This window comes from Toxorhynchites rutilus, chromosome 3 (assembly GCF_029784135.1).
Source record: "Toxorhynchites rutilus septentrionalis strain SRP chromosome 3, ASM2978413v1, whole genome shotgun sequence".
NCBI lineage: Eukaryota > Metazoa > Arthropoda > Insecta > Diptera > Culicidae > Toxorhynchites > Toxorhynchites rutilus.
Genome location: NC_073746.1, coordinates 43,789,658 through 43,816,308, shown reverse-complemented (window position 1 = coordinate 43,816,308; position 26,651 = coordinate 43,789,658). Strand labels below are relative to the sequence as shown.

The following is a 26,651-nucleotide window of genomic DNA, read 5'->3' as shown; positions in this document are numbered from 1 at the left end:
TATACACTGTTAATTATATATCGGTAGGTAAATTAACTTCGGAACGTTGTTAGAAATGTACCAAATAGATAAAGTATTTCATACGTGAAAAAATATTCAATAGTAATGGTAGGGTGAAACGGACACCTACTTGTGAGAATAAGACCGACAGTTTATGATTGGTAAACCACTTGTAATCCCTTTCTTTTTCCATGTTTGTTTACATTTCAGCCGCTGGATGGACAAACGATGGGAGAAAATAAAATTATTCCTCAAGTGGGCGCCAAATTTTTACGTTTCCGTCTTACCCCCACGATATGTCCATCTCATCCACATCATAAAAAAAAAGTTCTGTGTCTGTTCTCATTCCAGTAAAAAAAAAGTGAAACACCCCCACTAGAACGTCTTTAGAATATTTTCATCTATCACACATCTCTTCTTGAATGGCGTTAACGTTCCCTGTGAAACTTTTGCCGTCTCAACGTATGCATTAACTAGCGTCGTTTATTAATACTTAATTGAGATTTCTTAAGCCAAATAACACGCCTGAAATGTATTCCGAGGGGCAAGCTCTAGAATACGCGTGACCACAGTGCAAGTCGAAGGAAATTTCTTTGATGGAAAAATCCCTCGGCCAGAACGGGATTCAAACCCGAACACCCGGCATGATAATGTGAGACGCTAACCACTCGGCCACGAGTACACAGATCTATCACACATACACATTGGTTTTATGCTGGCAGCTTTCTGCTAGGAGTATTTCATGATGAAAGTCCGAAATTCGAGATAAAACTGGAATGGGATTTTTTGGACAATTAAAAAATTTTGGTCTTAGAGGGTTAATTCGAAAAAAAAATGTATTTTACAAAGTTTTAAATAACATTAGTTTTTAAGAATACGATTGATACCTCAAGTTCTCGTGTCCATATGATCGGAAGAGTTGCTTCAACGAAAAACCGTACCTTCGACCAGTGTTGCCACACTTACAGATTCATCGAGAGAAGTACAGATTTTTTCGTTATTTTTGGTACAGCTTCTGTACGGTACAGAATACAGATTTTCGTTAAAAAGTACAGATTGGTACAGATTTTTTTCCGCGAGTGAAATCTCTTACATTTGAACAAAGCTACATTAAGGTACATGATGACTTTTACGCCTCAGTATCGCTTTGTGCGGCAGCTCGAAACTTTTAATAAATGATAGATTCAGAAAACCTATGTATAAGCATCATCAAACAACGAATGACGAATGAAATGTGAATGTGGTATTTGAGTAAATAAATGAGTATTTTTTATGCTAATGAAATGCATTTTTCTCTACAACGAATATTCTCGATGGTACAGATTTTTGATACAGATTTTCGGAAGAAAAAGTACAGATGAGAAAGATTTTTAACCCATGTGGCCTGCCTTCGACTTCCATAGAGCTTTGACAGTAACTTGTCGAAATTAGGTATATCAATTGAATCGTTTGTTTGTGAGACACCATAGGCGTCACTTTTATCAAAATAGACTTTTTGACAGTTTTTGAGTCCCTGCGTCTCCTATCAAAATTTCAGAAAAAGTCAGCATCGCAACACAAGTCAATCGGAATATTTTCCAATTCGGATTGCGACCAAGACACGACCTCGAAATGTTCAGCGGACAGCACACCCAAAGTTAATTTTTAGCACAAGTTATGGCATCCCGATTTATTACATTTTTTTTTTATCCCATTTGTTTATTTCAGGCTCATTAGCATTTTAGCTGTAACAGAGCCGAATTTTTATCGTGTACATGTCACATGTTTACCATATCTATAATTAGCACATTACACAGTTGCTATTTTTCGGCGTAATAGTATTTCTTCTATACCATTGCATATGATCTGTCCATGAAGCAGGATATCCATGGAACATCAGATTATCTTCGATCGAGGATCGTTCCAACGATCTTCGATGCAAAGTATGGGGATATCAATTGTGATAATATGTACTTTACTGATGGGTCCTCTATGAATGAGTCCACAGGATTTGGAGTGTTCAACGAATTTTTTAGCACCTCCCACAGTCTTCAGAATCCTTGCTCAGTGTATATTGCTGAATTGGCAGCGATACACTGGGCGCTGGACAGCGTCGCCTGTTGAACACTATTACATTGTAACGGATAGTCTTAGCTCTGTCGAAGCTATCCGTTCAGTGAGGCCGGAGAAGCACTCGCCGTACTTCCTTGAGAGAATACGAGAAATTTTGAGTGCTTTATCCAGACGCTGTTATGTCATTACCTTTGTCTGGGTCCCTTCACATTGCTCAATTCCGGGTAATGAGAGGGCTGACTCATTAGCCTAGGTAGGTGCAATTGAAGGCGAAATTTATCAGCGTCAAATCGCCTTCAATGAATTTTATTCTTTAGTTCGTAAAAATACCATTGTTAACTGGCAACGCAAATGGAACGAAGATGAATTGGGCCGGTGGCTCCACTCAATTATCCCTAAGGTTAGCCTCAAACCATGGTTCAAAAGTCTGGACTTGAGTCGGGACTTTATTCGCACCTTCTCCCGACTCATGTCCAATCACTGTTCGTTAGACGCGCTACTCTTTCGTATTAATCTTGCCGACAACAATCTTTGTGTTTGTGGCCAAGGTTACCACGACATCAAGCACGTTGTTTGGTCGAACGAGCTGTATCTTGTCGCCAGATCGAATTTAGAAGACACCCTTCGGGCCCGAGGAAGGCAGCCCATGGTGCCGGTGAGAGACGTGTTGGCTCGGTTAGACCTTGATTATATGTCCCAAATATATGTATTCCTTATCTTCGTGTGTGATTGTCCTTATAGCCTTAGTTTTTCCTTTTCCTTTCCTTTGTGAGAGATCGGATCCCTTCTTAAGAATAAGATGAAATGTAAATACATATTAGATATAAGATAGGTTTAAGAATTGAGTGTGATGAGTGTGATTGAGAGTGTGAGTGAGATCATTGTCAACATATCCTCATATCCCCTCCTTTTCCTGAAGAAAACTCTAAACTCGAGTCGACCGCGAGTAATCGGTTTCCTATATTATTAACATTAGAATTAAGGAAAAATGTATATATACTAGTAACAATACAGTAAGGAGTTCGGCTCCTTTAAACTTATGTAACTGAGCCTGTAAAAATAAACGATTTGAATTAAAAAAAAATACCATTGCATATGATACATTACAATTTACACCATTTAGGCGTAAGAGTATTCGTTCTGTTCTTCCATTGTCCAGTTAGACCGGACAGCGGAGACAGTTGATATGATCATTGTTGAGTTATTAATAAAATAGCAGCCCGATGTTTCTTGCAGAGCAGAGCAGTTTGTATGGATGAATCGATCTTATTTCGACCGTGAATCGACCTTCATCGCTGATGATTGTTGCGTGGACGTAGTTATTCTGTAACAACACAAAGATGGTCAATGAGGGCCTTGAACGTTTTATCACATTAAATGAGCTGAAAAATAACGGAAAATGTTCTACTCCCCAATACATGTATATCATTTTTGTAATATATATGCTAGAGCCAATATGAGCGATCGAAACAGGAGACACATTTAAATGAAAGCATATGAAAGCTTTTCGTATAGCTTGCCAAATACACGGCCCAGACAGAGAAAGATATATTCTCGTTCATGTTCTTCTTTATTCTCTTAGATAACACTTTCCAACTTCATTTTATAATGGGGTGTAATATTATCACGCTTAAATATAACAGCGCTGGCAGCTATATGGATAGCGTGGTCGTGGGAAATAGCTTTGCATTCCAGCCGGCCTTGTTTCGATCCCCATTGACGTCGTGTGGACTTTTTTTTGGCACAATCCCAAATGAAATGAGAAAAGAAAATAGAAAGAAATGTCTGCTCGCATACATACAAACCATTTTTAAGCCTTTAAAACAGCTCATTATTTGCGCATTTAACTCTCCAGCACACGAAATGGCATCATTTCTGCCAACGCTAGTTTAGGTGCAGAATATAAAGCGGAAAAGGGCAAGAGTGGAAGGAACGGCATACAAGAGTTGGGAGGGAGAGGATGTTCCAGATGTAGAAGTAGGAACAGATTGCAATTGTAGGTTTGTCAGCTTGAATAAAAATCAATAAGGATAGTCGTCATTTAGCAATCTTATAATCTAGACGCGCCAAAAACTGTTGCAATATCACTCCTGAAGGAGTGTATTCTTCGGGAGTTCCAAGGCTAGCAATCAATGTTTCTCGATTGGAAGACGTTCTTTCCCGCCATGACAGAGACTTTGTAGTCCTGAAGAGGAAGATCAATAAAGTAGATCGCGTCTACAAAGTACAGCAGTGAGCAAATCTTATCAATTCGGTTTCAGAGGACAACAGATTTGATGGGCAAATCGTTGAGGCGAAGGAAATTGCGGACCACAAATCCTAGTGGCTGTTGCACTACAAGAAAACAACTATTTCATTGGAAAGCAGTCTCTCGAAAGGCTCAAATGACCTGGAACAATTGAGTCTCCCTGTCAATCCTGCACATCCAGATAGAAAAATTCAGATCAACATAAAGAAAATCTAGGGCATTAGGAAGTTGAAAGCCTATATCCCCGAAGAAAATTATATCACTATGTTTTATAACGAATTTTTGACAGATTGGCCTACATGTAACACAGAAGCCCGATATGAACATGGTTATTCCAATCCAAGTGACAAGGTTCGAATCATGAAATGACCAATAAAATCACATTTTGAAATGATATTAAGGAAATTTTTTTCCAAGCCAAGAATTCGAATCCCGTCACTGTCTAGCATTTTATTCGGGTTGGAAATTAATTCGGCAGCCCTGGAGCATAAGTGTATCGTTGTGCTTACCACTCAATGTACGATTGAAGGCATTGGAATGACATAGTAAGCCCACAATTGAGAACTGTAAAAATGCTTAAAAACATTAAAGAACACTGAGTTGAAGGCAAAGTTCCGTAGTACTATATACTTTTTAATGCAACACATAACTTATAAACAACCCCATGCTTTCTTGGTATGAACATTATAAACATTAAAAGTTCATAAAATTGAATTGAATCATGTCAAAACCGTTAAATATACCACTCATTTCTCGTTTGTTTGAGAAAGTCCACTAACTTTAGAGCGTTATATTTTGAGCTCAAACTCTTATATTGATGAATGAAGTGATTCCATATATTATGTTTAAGGTGTAATTACCGAAACTTACCAAAAATAAACAAGAGGAGGACCAGGTAAATTTTTTGATAAGAACATTTTTTTGTCGTTTTCCCGCAAGTTCGTCAAATGAATTTATGGGGTTTCTCAAAAAACAATTCAATTATCATCTGAGTTTGACGGCGGTCATCATAATACACATACCTCTCATTATTGAATTGTACTAACGTTTCCAGAGTAACTTTCGTCGTTTCAACATAAGTATTTACTTAATTTATTTTTATCAGTATCAGAGCGGCAGACTCTAGACTCTAGAATAAAGCCGAAAGAAACTTCTTTGTCCAAAAATCCACGACCAGAACAAAGACTGCATACTGTGCATATTTTAACGAAAATCATAATTCTTAGGAACTTAGCACACTTTTCGTTCATTCTACGGCCGACATGATTATTCATGAGAACAATCAATACGAGCAACTATGCGATGCGTTGGACGTTTTTCGTGGAGCTATGTTAATTCTCTAAACTAGTAAAATATTTATTATCATTGATATATGGCCTTCATTTGGACTTCCCGATTGCACTTTCCCCGAATCAGCCGAGGAAGCCATATGCCATAAGCCATATAGTTACGTGATGACTTACCATCAATGACTGAATAGAATAGAATAGCATGAATGACAGAGAATGACAATGAATGATAGAATTGCTCTCTTGTGTTTCAAACAAAGTAAAGATAAGTCAATAAGCATTCGCTCTCTATTGTTAAACAGCTATAAAAGATAGATCGATCGAAGTGTTTATAATTATATGTCGATATAGTCGTCCATCAGAAAGATTCAACACTGTAGACTATTTTTGTGGGGTTATGTGAGGTCTCTAATTCTTTAAATGAACCCAAATTAAATGTGAAACTTTGAGAATGACAATGAAATAATTGGTTGAATGTTACAGGGTGTGTGTGGAATTAAAATTGAAAAATAAATCTTCTTAATAGAGCAATTTCACGCCAAACCAGCCGAAAAACAGCAAGTTTAGACGCGATCTTTTCAATTTTATTGATACTTGGTACATATGATGGAAGCATTTTCCATCAAGTCTTTCCTCAACCAGGGGTGACAAATTTTGTTTATACAGCGCAGACTCAATTATACAGTGGTAGACATTCGTTTAGCCGCACCCTATTTTTCCTCAATATTTTTAAAAATAAATCAATTATTTGTACAGTTTTGCTCATAAAAGACTATTATTGTTTATTTTCATCGAAACTTTCAATAAAAGAATATTTGTGCGGCAAATTTCGAGTCCAATCGGTAGCTAATATTTAGTATGTCCACCTCCATTTCGGATCACTTTGAAAACTCGTTTTGGCATCGAGTCATACAGCTTTTAAAGTGTTGCGATATTGATTATAGCCCAACACTCCTGAATTACACCTTGAGACTGGAAATGTTGTCAAATTGTCATCCGTTTGCATAAACCATCTCGGCCAAGATTCTCCATAGATACTCTATGGGATTGCAATCGACTGCAAGCAGGTCATTCAAGAAGGGGAATGTCCTTCTCAGCAAACCATGCCTTCGATTGCTTGGAAACGTGGATCTATGCATTTTTTTTTCCAAAATATATATTTTATTAAGGCACATATGGCGTTAGCCTGACGGGGCCGGGAGTTCAATAGCCGCATCTATGCATTATCCTGCTGAAAAAACGATATCCTCGGTAGCGTTATTCTCAATATGGCCAATCAAAACGTCCTCCAGTAATTGAAGATACTTTTCGGAGTTCATTCGGGTGAAAATGAAACAAATGGGAAGCTTGCTGTGATAGGAAACGGCTCTCCACACTGTCAAACTTCCGCCCCCAAAGTTTCGCTTCGATCTCACGACATTCCGTCGACTTAAATTGTACCAATAGCAACTGTAACAGTCCGGGTCATCCAAATTGGAAAATACAACATTTCTCCATTCCAGTTTCCATTCCATGTATTACCGGGCGAAAATGAGATGATTCTGCTTATGGATGGCGGTCAGTTTCGACTTCCCTTGAAGTTTCTTCCACATTATGTTTGGTGACTCGTTCAACATGCACGCAATATGCCTCTTCGTTACTGGAACAACCGATTCTGCCTCAGTGTATGAGCAGGACATCGTTTGTTGGTTGCGCCTCAAACTGGCTCTACATTAAAAAGTACGCTACGGAAGACGATTCTGATGCTTTCATTTGAAAGATGAGAAAATTGAGTAGAGAATATAGCAGTGGAACAACTAAATTAGTGGATTTTAATAACATTTTAGAAGTGAAAAACTTAAAAGTTAATGATTTTCCATGTGTTATTATTTATTTTATCCTAAAAATTTATATTAAACTAGATTGTTTGTATCAATTAAATTGAAGTTCTTTAACCACTCTACAATTGGTTCTTTGACGCCCAACTTCTATCTTTCCAAATTTGGCTGCAATATCGATATAAACAATTCCTGGCGAAAATTCAAGCAAAATCTTCAAAAATCATGATTTTTACCCCACTGTACATGTAATAGCCACTTAAACTTCACCTTAACGTTGAAAGGCTACATTTCTTCTTGAAATAAGCCATGTTTGAAATATTTAAAAAAAATCCAAACTGTATAAAATCGAGTCCAAAATTGTATATAATCAATTCACATATAATCGAGTCTGACCTGTACTAGCTAATTCGCTTACTGGTTGACATTTTCATCCAAAAATTCTGCTAACAACCCGCTTGAAATAGAATCAACGCGGTAACTGGAAATGAATCCAAGCAGACATTCCAACACTCCCTACGAAAGAAACATAACGGCGGAGAGATTTCGACAGAGATGGTGAGTTGAGCGGAGGACTGAAATATAAATTTCATTCATAAATTTTGTCACACACAACCCCAGACTGGGCGGGTACGGTGCGAAACCACCAGTTGCCATTGCCAACCTGCCAATCGAGGTGATACCAAGTGGAGCGAGGAAAACCGTTTATATGAGCAACAAGAATAACAACAACTGACCGCTGGCCGTCGTCGTCACCATCATCAACAGAAACGTGCGAAGAAGTTAACCGGGAGGTGCGTTCCATTGCTCACTTTCACGGTCTGGCGTCATCCAGCGGCGTTGCCTGCAGACAAGTGGGTGGATGGGAAAATTTTCACCAGCCGCCCAGACAGATGTGAATGTTAGTAATTACTGACCTGTCTGGATGGAGCAAATTGAAAAATGAACTCGGACATGTGTTTCGATGGGTTCCGTCGTTTTGGCATCGCATTTCCATATGGCCCCATCGGAGGAAGGTGTAAAAATGAACGAGAAAAACAAAACAAAACAATGTGCCACCCTCCCCCGAAATCGGAGCTGTCGAAAAGTTAATTGAACGTTTTTCATTTTAAGTTGTTCAACTGATGGGGCAGATTTTCGAAGCGTGCTCTCGGAGTGGAGAAACGGTTGAGGTTTTGGGTAGATCGTTGTGGTATTATTTATTGACAAAATGAATTAGGTGTGTTGTGTTTTCCAGATCGGTTCAGTTCGATTCGATCACTAATGTACTCACACATGCTTGATGTATGTTACAACGATTGATTTATGCAGTTTTCTAAATTGGTATTTCGTAACATCATACCTCTTCAGAAATGAATTAACAAGTTAAACGATGACAGGCACATACTTTAAAATGATTTAAAACCGTATAACGTTGTGTTTAATGATTTCTGCAAAATACATTGGGCCATAAATCTTTCTGTTCCCTGTGCGGTTGCTGTTCTCCAGTCATAACATCGTAAATAATGCAAAAAGGTGCTCAGTGAGCTATCAGAGCGCGTACGATCCGGATGTGGAAGAGAATTGTAGCAGTCTGTTTCACATCCACTGTGATCGTCGTATTATCACCTGTCACTGTAGATATCAAAATTTGATTCCAAAAATATCTCAAGATATTACCGAAAATTCATCATCTGAAAAGCATTCAGTCTATTTACAGAGAACGAATCAGTCATGTGTCCTGTATTGCGAATGGCATTTCTTTTAATTCCACTCAAATATTCACATTTTGACAATTATATTCGTATCTTACCCAAAATTATGTTTGCGGGAAGCGTTCGTAGTTTACTTGCGGGAAGCGGAAAGGTGATAGGATGGACATACGATTGATTAAAATAGATACCTTTATAATTCCATATTTATATTAATTCTCTTGTACTTGCGCGCAAAATCATAACTCGTATATTCGCGCACGGTGTCAGACTGTGCGTGTCTCTTTAACACATTGCGGACCGCTCACGAGATTTCTCGTGTTTCGCGTTCGGTCTGTTACGGATGGATCACGAAATAACCCGTGTTTTCTACACTTGAAGGTTAAATCCTTGGTTTGCCAAGAATCTAACAAGGCCTACCGATGGCTCGCCTTCGTCTCATCCACATCAAAGGAATCGATCTCATTCGTGGAGTCCGAATAAATGAAGCGTTCAAGTTTGCCCCAAAACGTGCGGACCTTAATATGTTAATATTGCTATTTTGTTTTTTTTAAGCGTTATCGGTATTTATTTGAAGAAAAATATATATAACTGTATGAAAATACTCCAGAAATATTTTTAACTTCAACGTCATTCACTTTTAATAGTCATTTGATTTGACCTCCTCAAAACAAAATTATTGATTCCCGGTCTGTGAGACCGTATGCGCGAGTATAGAAGCGTTAATGAGTTTATACTCTGGTATGTGAGTTACCATCATCGTGATGTTAGATATACACCAAAAAGTAAATTTATTTGTGAGTGAGTGGAGTGAAACAAACAATTTTCAGTTGGATTAAGATGAACAGGGAATAGTTTTTTATAGTTCTGGTTAAATACTAATGAATACCTCGCGTTATAACTACGCGTGAACTACCCTGCAGCAACTGCAGCCAGAAGCGAAATAGTTTTACTGTCGCGCCACAACATATATAGGGAGTTATATTCAAGACACGACCGAATTGTTAACGTAGGACTTCGAAATTATGTTATTCCAGTCACTTGTTTATCGCTTCAGGTATTACTTTAGAATGCATCGAAATTATATAAATAGCTCTTTAGTAGGCAAATTTGGTGACACTGCAAAGGTCCGATAGTGTGCGAAGTTTTGCCTGATGCTTTACGTTGCTTTGAAATATGAGTGATATACCACAAATCCTGAAAACGCATTTGCGTAGCACTAAAAATAACAAAACACTGTAAACACTTCGTGTTTTTACAGGATGTGACAGTAAAATTGAAAAACATTTGCTGCTGTTGATGCTATCGATGTTGTTACTGCTGTTGTTGTTAATGTTGCAGCTTTGCTCCTGTTGCTGATGGTGGGTTCTATTACTCTACTTCTTTTGGTGTTTACAACTTCACGGTTAGAATTTTGTCTGTATTATAAAGGGTGTGTCACATCAAATTGCATCACGGAAAAAACGCTGTAGAAATTCGCCCAGTAGACCGATCCTTTTGAAAATTTTAGACAGTAAAATAAAAACTATTAAACAACTTTTTATTCATACTTCGAGCCCAAGCCCGTATGCTCGCACCTTCCTCTTTACCCCGTCCATAAGGTTCTGTACAACGTCAGGTTGTAACAGAAATCCATTTTCTCTTGAAGTCCGCCTCCGATTTGACAACTTTTGGGTTCTTCCGGAGGGCCTGCTTCATAATCGCCCAATATTTCTCTATTGGGCGAAGCTCCGGCGCGTTGGGCGGGTTCATTTCCTTTGGCACGAAGGTGACCCCGTTGGCTACGTACCACTCCAACACGTCCTTTGAATAGTGGCACGAAGCGAGATCCGGCCAGAAGATGGTCGGGCCCTCGTGCTGCTTCAATAGTGGTAGTAAGCGCTTCTGTAGGCACTCCTTAAGGTAAACCTGCCCGTTTACCGTGCCGGTCATCACGAAGGGGGCGCTCCGCTTTCCGCAAGAGCAGATCGCTTGCCACACCATGTACTTTTTGGCAAACTTGGATAGTTTCTGCTTGCGAATCTCCTCCGGAACGCTGAATTTGTCCTCTGCGGAGAAGAACAACATGCCCGGCAGCTGACGAAAGTCCGCTTTGACGTAGGTTCCGTCGTCCATTACCAGGCAATGCGGCTTCGTCAGCATTTCGGTGTACAGCTTCCGGGCTCGCGTCTTCCCCACCATGTTTTGCCTTTCGTCGCGGTTAGGAGCCTTCTGAACCTTGTATGTACGCAGGCCCTCCCGCTGCTTGGTCCGCTGGACGAATGAACTTGACAAATTCAGCTTATTGGCGACATCCCGGACCGAACTTCTTGGATCACGTCTAAACTGCTTAACTACGCGCTTGTGATCTTTTTCACTGACGGAGCATCCATTTTTGCCGTTCTTCACCTTCCGCTCGATGGTTAGATTCTCGAAGTATTGTTTTAGTACTCTGCTGACCGTGGATTGGACGATTCCCAGCATCTTACCGATGTCCCGATGTGACAACTCCGGATTCTCGAAATGAGTGCGCAGGATTAATTCACGATGCTCTTTTTCGTTCGACGACATTTTTCCAAATTTACGAAAAATTGACAGTGAAACATGGCCAACGTGATCTATACACTCTTATCTGATTATAAGCGAAAGCTGAAGATATAATTCCTAAAAATTAAATTTCTACAGCGTTTTTTCCGTGATGCAATTTGATGTGACACACCCTTTAGTTGCATATATCTAGTCTAGTTGCATGGGACTATTGAACGTAGACTGATAACAAGTTTTTTGAATCATAATTCAAAAACGAAAAAAGGCACATCTTTGAATCCTGGATATGTTATGTAAAAGCTTTCAGCTCAGCTTTCAAGAAAAAATAAAAAAAATATATAGCGCCTTCTATCTTTAACCGAGAATACTATGAAAAACTAACACAATCAATAATAACTAAAGCGAAAATCAGAGTTTTTCGCAAATGTAATATTTTCTCAATGAAGGCTAGATCAAGGGCTTCAACTTGATATGTCGATTATCTAAATCGGTTCAGTTGTTAAAATGTTCCGAATTTTTCAAAAAAGATTTTTTTGAAAAAGGGAGAAACATTTTTTTTAACTTAACCGATGGTTGAAATCATAACTTAAAAATGAAAAAAAGATCATATCTATAAAAAACAAATACAATCAATAATTACGAAAACAAAATCCATTCTTTTTTGCAAGTCTAAATTTTTTCCCGAAAAGACCCAGCAAACATTAAATCGTATGATTTTGCACGTGCCAAGTCTTACAAGAAATCCGAATAAATCATAATCGCGTATAATATCAATCAAAGTATGTATCGTGTATATTTGAAATCGCATAAAATGTAAAAACTCGATTTTATATACCATTATCAAATTAAGTCGCAATTCGGTATAATAAACATCAATTTTATGATGTACATTGTCGTAAAATATATTTAATCCGCATCATATGCATATATTACGCTGATGCAGTTTGTGTGTCGTATAAGCGTATAATTTAAATCGATTCAGTACTTTAGTAAATCGTGTTGCATGCTGAAGAAAATCATGAAACAGTAAATCATATTAAATCCTAATAAAAAACATATTACATCATATTGAAATGTCATTGAAATGCTGATGCACTCGAAAGTTTTAACCGCTGTTGAACTAAATTTCAGATAGCCGCGCGAGATAGCTGGTGGATGATAATCTAGACGACTGGAGTTTGAACCCACATCGGAGCAGTTTTCACCAAACATCAATCTGTGGCATTTTAAACATTCATATTCCACTCCCAACACGAGTCAATCAAACAATTATTATTTCTACGAACATAAATATATAAAAATGGCGGTTCGTGAGGTTGTAATAAACATTTCACGAAAATATTTTGCGCCATTTGTTTCGTTTTTTTCTACGATTTATTACAGAATCGTATATAAGTATGGCAAAAGTCGTATTTGGTGCTTTGACAATTCATGAATATATTCATATTAGATCGCAATTCAATTCCAACATAATCGCTATTATAGCCGGTCAAAGTTGCATATTCATCCAAACAAATTCGGTAAGCATTTGCCATGTATGTATATGGCCTCCACTTTTGCATGCATATGCAAGTTAGGCGCATTATATGCCAACCAAATTTTAGGGCAAATGATGTTATATATACGCTTGTTATGCGATTTAATGTTTGCTGGGGACTAAGTAATTGAATTTAATTTGATATATCGATCATCTGAATCGGTCCAGTAGTTCAATAGTTTTAAATTTTCGGAAAAAAAATTATAGGAGGTTGTGTCCAAGACACGACCGCATTTTTGACGTAGAACTACGCTGTTATTTTATATATGTCGCTAGTGGAGAAAGTTTTACTACTGCCAAACCAAATCACATACAAAATTCCAGAACGACATTTACTTCCATGGTGACTAAATAAACGAAATGATCTTTTTCTGTTAATCTCAACAACCTCGAAAAGAGCAGCATTGTTTATGATCAAGATTAGCGCAAATTCAATCCTAGTTGAAGGCAGTTTTGCGACTGGCACGCGAACCCAAATAGCTTATAACATTCCAGCACGACGTTCAAGATCCTTGGTAGTCCCACAACCTTAACGCCTGCTCCGCCATAGCGTCAGTTCAATGTATTGATGAAAAGTCATAGGCACCAACGAAGCCTTTATGATGACGGAAAATAAACAATATTAACTGCGGCATAATTTGCACCACCAATGTGCACGGAAGGAGATACGGAAGGAGAATGAGGTTTCAGCGTAGCGGAGATGCACTATTTTTGCGTACGAGTTATGAAGCACGCACGTACGTACACAAATATCCATATATCGGTGACTTGAAGCAACTAAATATACACACACTTATCTCCGTTTTACGCTCTTCTCAACAGAAGCCCTTTATGTTAATATTGCCGGTCTCGATTAGCGTAGCTGTCATCATTGGTGGAGAATGTTGTGCTACTGGCACGCTAAAGCAAATCACAGACACAATTCCAGAACATTTATTGTGTAGCTCAAAACATCAATGCAATGGCGTCAGTTTGATGCAATGATTGCAATGCTAGAAACATCAGCGAAGTGAGTGCCTTGGTCACGTTCACAGCTCAGTCCGAAACGAAGACATGTGGTGGCGCAAAAGAAGGAAGAATAAGCGATGTTCATTGCTTCTTTTCCTTTCCTTCCCTTGTTGAATTAAAGAGACTTTAAACATCTTCGGTTCATTCATCTCTAGCCTTCAAAAATGTCCTTCGAAAACTCTACTCTTTCCTCATATTACCCCAATTGCCCTCGGCACTCGATCTTTCGCGGTTCAGCTCGCTCAGCAACGGTGTTGTCTAGTCGGTGTCCTCAAGAAGAATGAACGTTTGCCTCAGCGAGATCTACTGTTTATAATCTAGGCAAATATTCCCCTTCGTTATTCTTCTTTTCCTTTGTTCACGGAGACTTTAAATCTTACAATTTCCCCTTCGTTGTTCGTCGATAAGTTGCTCGATATTGACAGCTCTGTTCGGGAGAGCACATAAATGGTCAGCACAAATGTATGAGGAAATGAGATTGCTTCCAATTTTCATCAATTTCAACCATATACAGACTTTGGGATAGTAATGTGCATCATATCAAACAAATCTTAGAATATTTCCTATTTGATTGATATACAAATCGTGAAAATCCGTTCGCAGCAAAAATAGTTATTAACATTAACTTTATTTCATAAAACGTGACCTGTTTTCTGATTTGGCACCCTTAATGAAGGACGTAGTTCTACGTCAAAAAACATTTTTGGGAAAAAGACGAAAAAAATCGAAAAACAATTTTTCGAACCACCCTAAAACGGGAATGGGCACCCTTATGAAAAAATAAAAAAAAAATATGGGTTTAATATTTGAAGATAAAGAACAAATCTACCGCTTTTCACGAAGATATGAGAATCACCATATTGGTTTGACATGTAATAACTGTATATAAGAAACGTCCGTAAATGTAGTATTAAATAACACAAGTTCTTATTTGAAACTTCAATAGTGCTAGTATGAGTATGAACCACCCTGTTATTAAAATGACTAATACTTTAGTAGAAAATTTATTGCTGTACATTTTAGAGACTCATGAGCGTGCACAAGATGAAAAGAGAAAAGTACAAAAAGTACAAAATGGAAAATTCGGCAAGTAAAAAAACGAGAACGGGTTCACGCTATTAATAAGCTTCGATACAATTCTTTGAACTCTCGATTATTTTCTCAACTATATGAGAAATCTTTACTCGGTTATATCTACACGCTGGAGTTCGCTAACCACCAAGAGGCTCTTGCTTAGCAAGATTTTCAGCTTTTTCGAATTTGTGTTTCAGCTGCAACGTGACGATCTCAAGTTGATTGAAACAGTATCAATAATATCGGTCTTTCTTACAAAACAAAATTTAAGCAGAAAAGAATATTCACATTTTCCACATTACATAGTTTGTAAGTGATTTGTATGAATAATTATTAACTACACTTGATATTTACTAAATTAAATGTCTATTTATTTTGTTGGATATGATGAGAAAATATTTTCTTCTGGTTTGTCACATTACCTCCTTTTTTTGGAAGAATGTCGGGAATGTGAATTGAACCTTTTGCCTTGGGTGGTACGGATGTTTTGAAATTGATAGTTATTCAGTAAAAAAAACGAAAGATAGCATTTTCAAAGAGATTAGGCTATAGGGGCTGAGGTATGACTTCATTCTGGAAAAGGGGTCTCTTGCCCAAAATAGTTTGAGAACCCCTGCTCTAGACTCTTTGGATCATTTAAGAGGTATTTTCGTAAACTGACGCAAGAAGATGCTACTTGATTCCTTGGCTCGTGATTTGTTAAGTGAAAGTCACTTGCACCAATTTGGATGTGCCATATGTTCGAAAAGTTTCTTTGTGGGCGTTTAAGATCCTCATTCAGTTTGCTTTATAGTACCTTAGCGAGAGCAGAAATGCAACTCTTCTTCAAATCAAGACCAAGGCAAGCAACAAAAGCTGAAAACGATATGAGGTTGGCACTGTTGCAAACGCAGGCTTGTATCACGAAATTTGTATCTCAAATCCAACATATAAGTCTCATCAAACGTAAAGAAAAGTACTGCCTTGATTAACCTTAGCGTAATTTATCCATCAAATATTATAGGGTCGCAAAAGAATGAGAACCACTACACTGGTTCAAAAGAACACACCACGCGTCTCCACCACAAATTCTCACATAACATCTTCCTCGGTGATTTTTACATATGTGTTGTTAGGTATCCTTTAACAAACATTCTCAAGAAAAAGGGAAATGGTCAGATAGTGAAACCGTTTTTCTAGCATTAAACAATGATTTTGTTTGAAAAATTTGTTTTTCATATACTCAATTAGAGGAAGTCACAAGAACGAACCGGATACTTTGTTGTCGTATATCTCTCTGGTTGTTTCTCTATAATCCGATGGAGAGATCTATTCACCGTTGGATGGAAAACTATAATCTGTTCGATTTGTACTACCGAAAATCACGGTCGTGTATAACCACTATCACTGTCCATCTCTTCAGGAATGGATCTTAGAATTAATTCACTTTTTACACTCTGTTCACAGTTTGTAATTATATAATAAGGAACGACAGCGCTCAACGGTGTGAAGTCCAAGCGCGCGTATTTTTCTTCCCAACTAGACCTAAACGAAAGCCCGCCGTGTCGCTACTGGTGAGCGGTATGTATCATCGAGTGAGATGTTTTCGGAATGAAACGACCGAATCAACTAACGCCGAGCAAATTGGCTAATCTTGGCGCTATACGCTTCCTTAGCTACAAGCCGACCACCAGACGGGTCGTGACGCTGTCGCGTATGTTTCGGAAAAGAATCATCCTCTAGAGCAGCGACGGGACGCCGAAACTGAAAAGAAACTCTTGTGCGATAGCCGAGAAAGCCTGCGTTTACATTACGGCTGCTGTCTTACCAGATCCCATCAGATGCTCCGATACCGATACAACAAATGTACTGATGCCGATACCTCCATTTCCTCCACTCGGCGGCTGTTTTGCGCTTTCAGATGAGGATCGCGGGGTCGAACGCCAGAGTGGAATGAAAATTTGAGCCGCAAACGAAGCGTCCGAGACAAAGAAGCGAATGCAGGGGCTCTTTCCGATGTGGCATTGTTCAATTGGCTTGAAGGTGGTGATGTGTATTTTTAATTGTACAGAACATTAATTAAAAGTGAGGGAAGCAGTGTGTCCCCTTTTTAGAATCGTTTGTTTGGATGCCTACTTTTGCATGGCCAATTTCTACATTAAAATGCATTAGTGGTATTGATCGAAAAATGGTGGTTGGCGCACTCTTTTTAGACCTTTAAAAACCTTTGACACAATCGATCATAATATACTTTTGAATAAGCTGAACACTTACGGAATCCGAGGTGTAGCTAATGATTTAGTACACAGTTACTTAACTGGTAGGCAGCAATATGTTGCAGTAAACAATTCCAAAAGCACATTGTGTTCCATAAATATAGGGGTACCTCAGGGCAGCAATATTGGACCCCTGTTATTTTTGTTGTATGTGAACGACATTGGCAGTCTACCTCTAAAAGGGACTGCAAAACTGTTGGCTGACGATACAGCACTATTTTACCCAAGCCCGGATCCGGGAACCATAGTGTCACATATAGAGTATGATCTGGCTCTCCTTGGGGATTACTTTCAGGCAAATCTATTGTCACTCAACCTGGCGAAGACCAAATACATGTTTTCCCATTCACTTAGAATGAAAACAACAACATGTCCTGATCTCCAGATATCAAATGTACCCATCGAAAGGGTGCATAGCTTCTAATATGTGGGGGTCATTCTAGATTCAACCTTGTCTTGGAGTTTTCAGGTGAATTTCGTTGAGAAAAAACTCGCTTCCCTTGGTGGTATCCTGAAGAGAGTATCACCTTTTATGTCTCAAAAAGCATTAATCAGTTTCTATTTTGCGCGCATCCATTCTAATCTCCAATACGGGCTATTAGTTTAGAAGTATGCATGCAAAACAAGACTCAAAAAAATACAGACTTTGCAGAACAGGTGTCTAAATATTATTTATAGTCTTCCGAGTCTGTATCCAACTCTACAACTGTATCAGAATGAGTCTCACGGTATCTTGCCTCTTTTTGGATTGCAGAAACTTCAGTCCATGAAACTTGTACACAGTATACTACATACCATACCATACATCACAACATGACAATCCCCACCATTATTACGCTACACGACAGGCACAGCACTTATTGAGAGCTCGAGCAACATCTAGCATTGGTCAACAGCGTTTTCTTTTTTATGGACCGTCCCAATTCAATGTTTTACCTTTGCATAAAAAAAGAGAACTCGTCCCGAGTTGTTTAAGATCAAGCTGCGTTTGCATCTGAAGACAAAAATAAACAGTTCTATCATATAAATGTTGTGAACATGTAAATGTGGACAGACTATTGCTCCATCCCCCTTTTATTTAGCCACACAAATAATGTTTAATTAATCTTTGATCTCTTTTGGATCCCTTAAAAAAATAAAAAATCACTGGGATCCAACTATTATCTCAATGGTTATGGTTTGCCCTCTTACCTCTGTGTTGTAGTGTCCTGTTAAAAAAAGGTGACCAACTCTAGAAAGCTCAAGTATGAGTTCTTTAGAGATGGGAGTGAGAGGAGGGAAAAAAAACAACAAGGTCTAGAAAATTCAAAAATATATGTATATGAATGGCCGGCTTTTGAGGCTAGATGGCCACATTTGCTCATGTACACAAATCTTATTTGAGTAGACTATTCCATAGCTCTCATAACCAACAGTGTCTGATTCGGTTGAGCCTGTCAACTAATATTTTATTGTTAGAACTACCTCCGATTAAAGATAACCTATAATTCCATGAATTTCCTGTATCATGGACAGATCAAAATGAACAGAGAAATTGATGTAGTAAAAATACAAATACAGTTTATGTGGGAAGCGATCTGGCGTAGTGGTAACATCTATACCTCTCACGCAAAGGTCACGAATTCAATTCTCATTCCCATAATTCTTCCAAAAATGAAAGTAATAGTGACGAAACAGCCAAAAGTGTTGAAAGTCACTATAATAAAGGGAAAAAAAAGTATGAAAAACTAATGTTCAACCTGCATGAAGATGAATTCGCAAGAAAAACAAGAATCCAAATCAATGATTAAGATCGGTGAGCTGTGCAATGTTTCCGATCATCAAATGGTCCATAACATCACACCAGATGAGGAACCGAAGAGATCACAAAGTGAAGCGATTTATTAGTTGGAGTGCACCTGTTCTAACCCAGAAACTCATGGTGTGCATTGAGAGCATAAACCCCAACGCAATGCGAACACAAAGGCACTTAACTTACACAGCTTCTATGAGGTGTGTTGACAGCTGATTGAAAAAAACAAATTACCATACTCCATCACTGAGAGAATAATTATTCAGTACAAATCTGTATGATAGGAGGGACGGAGTACCTTTGTTGGCATTTTAACGTGGGACTACGTTAAATGGAGGGGTGTAAGGAGTAAGATGGTAATCTAAAAAGTGAGTGATGTACCGAAAAATGAATCATTTCGAATGTTAATAACTTGACCATTTCATAATAGATCGCGAAAATGTTTACATCAATCGATTGGAAATAGTATCTATTTATTGAAACAAACCATTACATAACTGTGAAATGTCAAACATTATATAAACGCGCTAAACCTCACGTACTACTGGCGTCGACTGGGGGGTGCGGAGGGGGTGGACCGTCCCCGGGTGCACGATTTTAGTGGTGCAGAATGAACCGAATTTATATGAAGAAATTGGATAAATATGATTTCTGACGGGGGTGGGTGTGCAAATCAACTTTTCCGCCCCGGGTGCAAAAGCTTCACTCGACGCCACTGCCACGTACTGATTAGTCCAATTTGTACTTCTCAGATGCTACCGACCAAAAGGAGCAATTACGAAAACAATCGTGGTGACCAATCGTGCATCATAAAAATCAAAAGCAAGATACACTGGTTTCAAAATTGAAGGATTTTTTTTCATTAGAGTGATAAATGAATTTAGTTAAAAATTTCTTCAGAAATCTGAGTAAAAATAACTTTGTGAGTAATTCTTGTTGACCATGTGTATTTAAGCTGAATATTGTCTTTTTTTTATCTGTATTATAGTGATTTTCAACTCATTTGGCTGGTTCGTTACTTTTACTACCATTTTTGGAAGAATGTCGGGAGTTGAACTCGTGACCTTCAGCGTGAGAGGCATGGATGTTACCACTACGCCAGATCGCCTCCTGAATATTGGTTGTTTTCTTTCCCATTTTTTCTATGCTAATTCAATCTTCTGACAGTTGTTTTCGACCGGCTAGTACTCCTCAATGGTACTTTTGGTGCTGTTCTGCTAACACTAGGATTGGGCGATCTTTATAAAAAGATCGATCTTGTCGAATAGATTTTTCAAACGGCGTAGGGACCGATCCCCTGATTAAATCGGTACCGAAGTATCGATCTTTGCTAAATCGGTCTTTGAAAAATCAAAAACATTTTTTCGATTTAACTGCATTTTCTCTATGAAAATAAAAATTGAATAAATCAATTGAAAAAGCATTATTGGAAATTCAACAACCGCCCAGAACTCAGCTGACAATGATCCGAAAAAGCCAATCGTGCCATACATCTGTCATTTAGTCGAAGCCGATTCTTGATTTTAGCGCCAGTTTTAAAAACCAACCTTTCTATATTCTATACTGGTTACAGTTTAACCCCTCAGTAGCTGCCGCTAGTTCTGTTTCTGTCAGTATATGTACAGAAGTAAATCGTAGATGAAGCGATCCAAATATTGACATTATGTATAAAAAAACGTTAGGGTGCTATTGGTGAAATAAAAAATCAATATATACCCTGAATCATATTTCGGACGCAGAAAACAGTTCTCAACTTTATGCACAGGTATTATTTGGTAGATATTTTCAATAAATTAGTTCAATATGCTTTTAAGCTTTCTACTTTGGTATCTATTGGATTTAAAACATAAAAATATCATCGAATAAAATGCTTTTCAAATTAAGCGAATAAGAATCAAACTTCGGATACTATTTATTTAAAAAAAATCAAATTTCGGACAGATTGAATTCAAATTTCGGACACTTTATTTTGTTATTTTTTGAACGAAAATTACATTACACTTTATTATATTTTATAGTCAACTGCAAAACACTTACCAAGCAATCACAATAACCTGATAACAATGACGAGAACTGATGAGGACGGATAAACACGAGAGACATTTAAATGTTGATGAAGGGATAAATTCTATTTGCTCACGCTAATCAAACCTCAAACACAAACGATATTGAGTGGTGCTGTTGCATTTTTTCCTACTATTTTTATTAATTTTTTTTATTTTACAAAGACAACAGACTATACATGGATGCCCTAATGCTTCATAACTACTACTACTACTTATAATACTACCACTACAAACTACAACTATGTAAATATATACTACTGTAACTAATCAAGTTAATTAAGAGCAATAGAATACATTTTTTTGAAGGACGAACGAGACAGACGGAAATCGAAACAGACACTACAACGGTTAAATACGCGGCACATGCTAGATATAGGTTCATTGTACCCGTAATTTGTTCGGGTTGATGGGATGTATAAATAGTTCTGAGATCGTAAATTACGGCGATTTATGTTGAAATTAATCAACCGAAGGAGCTCAGGACAATCGATGTTCGACAAAATCAAGTCGGAGGTAAATAGGGCCTTGGCAACGTTCCTGCGTGAAGCTAATAAGTCCAGTCCAATCAATTTGCAGCGATCCTCGTATCTAGGTAGGTTTATTGGATCATTCCACGGTAAATTGCGCAAGGCGAAACGAACGAATTTTCGCTGTATCGACTCAATTCGCTGAACATTCTGGTAATACGGTGAACAAACCACGCATGCATATTCAAGGATCGAGCGTACCAATGAGCAATAGAGAGCCTCAATGCAGTGTACGTCCTTGAAGTCCTTTGTGACGCGGAAGAGAAAACCAAGAGTTTTAGACGCTTTAGATACGATGTAGGATATATGGACTCGAAAGGTTAATTTACAATCCAACATAATCTCGAGGTCTTTGATTGTGTTGACACGGTCAAGTAAAACACCATGCAGCTTATATCCGAAGCTTATTGACGAACGCTTGCGTGAGAATTAAATGACTGAACATTTTGAAGGGTTTAAAAACATCCTGTTGGTTACACACTATTGGGCGAATATGTCTAATTGCTGTTGTAAAAACTCAGCTTCTTCGATGCAAGAGGGATGCACTGGGAGGAACAATTTAAAGTCATCCGCATATGAAAGTTTCAGACACTTGAGGCTAAAATTTACATCGTTAAGGTACAACAGAAATATGTATGGACCCAGGTGACTGCCTTGAGGAACACCTGATGTTACGCGAAAAGACGTAGATATAGTGTCTCCTAATTTCACTGACATTTCGCGATCAGTGAGGTATGAATGAAGCCACTTCAAAAAAGAACCGTTGAATCCAAGACGATGGAGCTTAGCTATTGCAATGTCGTGGTTGATTAAATCTGTGTACACCGCATCAATTTGATTTCGAGATTCTAGAGAGCGGGCAATGTACGAAGTATGCAGAACGAGATTTGTAGTCGTTGATCTCTTAGACATGAATCCATGTTGTTCATCTGCAATGTAGCTGTTGCAAGCATGGGAAATGTAATCCAAAATAATTATCTCAAATAGTTTGGAGATAGCGCATAGGCAGGCAATTCCTCTGTAGTTCCTGACGTTCTTCTTGCAAACCTTCTTGAATACCGGGAACACGAATGACTTCTTCCACACATTTGGAAAAGTACCACAGAGGATGGAACGGCGGAACAAGATGCTCAACGGTGTCGAGAGGTTGCTTGAGCACTTCTTCAAAATAATAGAAGGGATACCGTCAGGTCCAGCATTTGAAGAAATCCTTAATTTTTTGCAGGCATCGTGTACAATAACGGCATTTATTGACGGATTATTACCAACAGACGACAGGCTGGGAACGTTGCTAATAGTTGAAGAAATTTGATGGCTATTGAGTTTTTCGTCAACAAAAACTCCGCTAAACTGCTTCCGAAACAGCTCACAGATACCTTCTTTGGTATCAGCAACATCGTTGTCGCGCATCATTACGGTAGGCAAACCAATCTCTTTTCTCTAAATACTATGTAATAATTTAAATGTAATTCTCAAATGAAGTGATAGTGAAACCAAGGGATCACTCTAAAGAAGCAATTGTGATAAGTGAATATTATAGTTATATATAGTTATAGCATTTATAGTTATAGCATATTAGAACAAAGTGTCCGAATTATGATGTTGTCCGAAATATGTTTCAGAACGGTACTTAGAAACAGATCTACAAAAAGTTTTTCTAAGATCGAATAGATCGAAACCAAAAAAAACGATTTTCTCGAGTACAAAAGGTCGATCTTCTAAGAATCGATCCGAAATCGCCCAATCGCCTGTAGTAACTACTGCCAATGTTGGTACTTACGTATAAAGGGCACTTGTGCGCATTTTTTATTATGTATTAATTTTTTCGTAATAAAATTATCCTGAGGTCAATGTCATGGTGGCGAAGTCCCCATCTAACGAGGATAAGGAACCGAGGCTGCCCAAGCTTGTCATCTCGTTTTCACCGTGAATTGATGTTCGTGATCAGGCCCATTGTCAAACATTTGAATCTTTATGTATAACCTTGCATATAATTCATTTCGTTTTCACCGTGAAGTGGTGTTCGTGATCAGGCTCCATATTTTTATTTTATCACATTATTATTAACACCAGCTCATACAATACAATTACTATAAGCGGAAAAAAAGAACCAATATCAATTAAACTCAAACGGATGGAAGTGAATCTGTATAGACGGCGACATAAAAACGCATGCTGAGGATTTTCCGATCGGTTTTAATGAAAGCTCAATATCCGCTGTTAAAATAACCTTTCTTTCTTATAGCCGTTTCACGTTCCCTCCTTCGGGGAAGGGTATTATGAACATTACTTGTCGGGAATCCTTAGCAGAAACGATGAAGCCACAGATGAATTCGTTTATTCTACCGTTGCTGAACACCATTAAACAATGTTGTTGCTATTGCATAGGCGTCTTTTGAAATGTGATCCATGGGTTAATGGGTTGTTGGAATCTATCAATCACGGTGGTATGCATTGAGTGAACCAGCTGTTCACGCTAAACGTTGTACGTGTGTTCTACGCACTGAAATGGTATCCATTTTCACATTCGGCCCCTTCGCCAAGATTTGAGTTTACATTTTTTTTTCTAACTACCGAATCTTGATCGTTCATAAACTGATTCCGAATTTTCGCGCCAACTCGTCTATGAAATTGGCAGCACCCTCTCAGTATTCATTCGAACTTAGTGAGTGTGAGAATATTAGCCATGAAAGTATTTTTGCTTCCTCAATTTTTTCGAAATCAGTCTAGACTGTCTTCTGAGAAGAGCAAACCTTGCTTTTCTGGCTCTTTCAATGTTAACTGAGAAAAATAAGATCATCTATCTATTGCCGACCAATTGACATTGGTAGGAGATACAATGAAAGAATTACCTCTCTATTACCTTTTCTAAATAACAGCATAGTATTTTGAAAACATTTCGGTCTGTTAAAGTCGGGTAAAACGGACAGGTTGGGGAAGATGGACCCCTATGTATGATTGATAAATGACATTTTCATTTTAAACTAGCTGACCCGGCAAATTTCGTCCCGCTCAAAAATTGTTTTTTTTTGTAATTTGTTCTTTGTTTCACGTTGGGTCCAATCGAAGAACTGTTCATGAATTGTTCTTCTAATCCACCCTTTAGAATTACCTTTTACTATAAAATTCCTAGTACTTCTACCAAAACTCGTCATTATAATATCAGATATTTTTCAGACACAATTCTTGTTCAAGATTTTTCAATCACTTTCAAATAATATGTTTCTTCGTTACATGAAATAAATGTGTGATACAGAAAATATGATAGAACAAAGACAGCCCTAAATCGGACAATTCCTTTCTCAGGTTTTGCTCTTATCGTTCGTCCATCCATTCTTATTTATATAGCTAGAAGAAACTATAGGAGTGAGTTTTATCACATTAAAATCCATTTCCACTTTCGAATAAAGGTTAATTTCGTTATCGCCAGCATTGAATGGACTAACAACGCTTGTCACTATCAAATTGTAGAACTTATGGGAATTGAATTTTCACAAAATTTCCCCATTTTCTTCAGAGTTTTCCGAAAATTTTCAATTGTCATGTTTTGTTGGAATATGTTTGATTGAAATATGTATAATGTATAATTGAATATAATTGAGTTTTCGCAAATTTTGATTGATGCAATTGTCATGTTTTGTTGGAATATGTTTGATTGAAATATGTATAATACACACTGTTGTTATTGAGAAAAGATAATAGATAGGTAATTATTTCATTGTATATCTTACCAATGTCAATTGATCGACAATAGATAGATGATCTTGTTTTCCCCACTGAACACTGGAAGAGCCAAAAAAGCAAGGTTTGCTCTTCTCAGAAGACAGTCTAGACTGATTAATACACATATTTCAATCAAACATATCCCAACAAAATATGACAATTGAAAATTTTCGGAAAACTCTGAAGAAAATGGGAAAAATTGCGAACATTCAATTCCCATATGTTCTACAATATGGGATTTGGCTTTCTGTTATGGTTTCTGTTATGCAAAAACTTATGCTTCATCTGTATGGTAGCCTCCCCTCCTCCTTAGAGAGAGGGGAGGAGTGTTGATTCATCATAGAAACCTCCACATGCCAAATTTGGCTCAATTTGTTTGATTAGTTCTCGAGTTATGCAGAAATTTGTGTTTAATTTTTTTTTTTGATTCCATAAATTAATCGCACGCACGAAAAAAGTATTGCTGTAATGAGAGGAGTTATGAGGTATAAGAACAAATTGACAAACTCTGGAACTTCTGAAAGGATGCCACTTGTCACTAAGATAGTAAGGACCGAAATGAATTATCTTAAATAAAGTGACATAACATCGTAATTTGAAGAAACTATGGAATTAACATCCGAACAGCTGCCGCTGTAAATGTGTTGCTCTAGAAAATCTAGATAATGATAATGCAACTACTTTTTTCGTTGTTCATCGAACTACAAGGAAAATATCTCACCTCCTCCTCCTACCACTTACACCCTACCTCAGAAGTTTAGAAGTTTAGAAGGTATGCATTTCGTATGTTTTATATATTATATACGAATATAACAAAGAATATTTTCATAACTCATTATTTCATCATTTGTTTCTTTATCTTTCCACAATACAAAAATAACTAAACGGGAAAAAACATTCCAAATTATTTACAAGCTGATGAAGTACGGTGAAGTAGTGCCATGGCGTACAGGATTACAGCCCTTCTGAATATCCCAAACAAAATTCGAACAATATCTGAATCAGTAAAGATGTCGCTATCGTAAGAACCTCGTACAAATTGAAAT

The 26,651-nt window shown here is 37.7% G+C and overlaps 1 protein-coding gene across 3 annotated transcripts in view; it reads right to left on the bottom strand.

Moving 5' to 3' along the window:
• LOC129774839 (calmodulin-lysine N-methyltransferase) overlaps positions 1–26,651 on the bottom strand; it is a 64,425-nt gene that overhangs the window by 15,637 nt on the left and 22,137 nt on the right. The window contains exons 1-2 of one of the 3 annotated variants that reach the window (XM_055778851.1): positions 17,050–17,156; positions 16,493–16,985 (exon numbers count right to left, since the gene is read on the bottom strand). The exons of 1 other annotated variant lie outside the window; for it this stretch is intronic. The gene's annotated coding sequence lies outside the window, so the exon portion shown is untranslated. Of the gene's footprint in view, positions 1–16,038; positions 16,195–16,492; positions 16,986–17,049; positions 17,157–26,651 lie in introns of those variants that run through there. One more of the 3 variants, XM_055778853.1, reaches the window with a different exon arrangement.